General features: G+C 41.5%; 1 non-coding gene across 1 annotated transcript; it reads left to right on the forward strand.

Annotated features, from left to right (window-relative positions):
• Positions 1–1,311: 1,311 nt before the first annotated feature.
• Trnal-uaa lies at positions 1,312–1,395 on the forward strand. Its single transcript has one exon. It is a non-coding gene; the product is annotated as a tRNA-Leu (tRNA).
• Positions 1,396–1,813: the final 418 nt, after the last annotated feature.

A 1,813-nucleotide genomic window follows, 5' to 3' on the forward strand; every position in this document is an offset into this window, starting at 1 on the left:
AGAAGAGAGGGACGCCTTAACAACGGGATAGGTGCAGACTGGTACGACATTTCGTAGCGGCACGCGATTCCAACATCAACAACATCAACTACGCCTCGCGAGGCCGCACCGACAGCGACTCGCGATACCCCGGCTACTTTTATCGGGGTTTTCCTTTTTTATTACAGTCGCGGAACATCGCCCGGACGTACCTACGATTCGCTTTTATTGCCGAGCGCCTACCTGCCTGGAACTGTCGCGCCCCTCTTGTACTGACTTATCGCGTCCCCACCGCGGGCGCGCACAGGTGCGCCGCACAAGACCGACGGACCCCGCATCGCCGTGAGACGACGAAGAGGAGAGCGTAGATGATACGCGTGCAAATCCGTGCGGTGCGCGGTGCTAAGTGTTAAAACCGACTAATGGAAAACGGGTCATTGGACTCTCCGCGTAGCGAAGAGAAAAAGCACTTCGGACTGGCCACGAGTGCACAGTAATGTAAATTTTATCGTGAGTTTAACTCGCGTGATACGTTTTCATGTTGTACATTTAGCAGATTAAAAAAGGTAGCAAACAAAAACTTTTATAAAATTAAATGTTAAGTTGTAATATCGATTATCGAAATATTTGCAAAGTGCACACAATATTGTCTCAGGAAGCAAGTTTATTTGATGCGCGCCGGAGAGAGACTTTCTTCGTGAGACACGCTCGTTGCAGATTAACCGATTACGATCAAATTTCACAAGTACCAGCCGTTTCCCCTCGACTCATCGTTAGTCACACTAAACTGAACAAGCGGAATGAATAATGACAGTATTATTCAAATAGCGCGTCGCACTTTGCAACTTCCGTGATTTTTTTTCAGAAGCACAAAGACAGAACGGCGCATTAGCGGTCACGAGCGAATTATCGCATGCTCGCGTGTACCCGCACGAAGCTCGTGTGCATTTACACGCATGTTGCGACGATGTTTCCCATTCCGTCGAACTCGAGATATTGCACAATCTACCTACGAGAATTGACCACGCAAAGATGAGAATCGTACTAATTATTACGCCGACACGCACAAGTATAAGAAGTGTTATTGTACAAACACATGTCGTATCTATATCACATCATTAATGTTTCCATTAATGGTCGCTTTTATAAAAATGCGATTATATTCAATGTGTCAAAAGAATAAAACAAAAAATCAGATAATATTTGAATGTTTACCTACAACAAAGATCAATTACGAACGTTGCATCGATTAATAATCATTGCATCATGTACACGCGATTATTGCGAATGTCAGTGCTTATCTACCAATATTTGCACTCGACACTCGTCGAAGCTAGGTTGGCCGAGCGGTCTAAGGCGCCAGACTTAAGTTCTGGTTCCCGTCTGGGAGCGTGGGTTCGAACCCCACACTTAGCAAACCTTTTTTTTTTTTCAATTTTCTTATAAAACAAGCGACACATAATATGTGCAATCACTTATAGAATTTTAATTTTTATTAATATTTTTAATTTTGTTTAATTTTATCTTTATGTACAAACACAATTACATTGTGTTTACAGTACATTTTTATGCGTAGAAAAAGTTAGAAAAAAAAACGTTCTTTTTTTTTATAAAGTGCCTAATTAAGTTATTACTAATTAATGTCTTTGGAAAAAAATGTCGGGCAATTTTGAGATATTTCCATGAAAGAGATAAATGACAAGAGCTTTCGAATGTAGTTGAATTCCGAATGACTTTGGTCGTGAGACTGATGATGGCGATAATTGCGTCGAGTATAAATGACTTGATGAATAATCATAGACAATTAGAGAACGGGAGATATAAATCGGGCGCA

The sequence above is a fragment of the Pseudomyrmex gracilis genome, unplaced genomic scaffold (genome assembly GCF_002006095.1).
Source record: "Pseudomyrmex gracilis isolate BER0280 unplaced genomic scaffold, ASM200609v1 scaffold_41, whole genome shotgun sequence".
NCBI classification, from domain to species: domain Eukaryota; kingdom Metazoa; phylum Arthropoda; class Insecta; order Hymenoptera; family Formicidae; genus Pseudomyrmex; species Pseudomyrmex gracilis.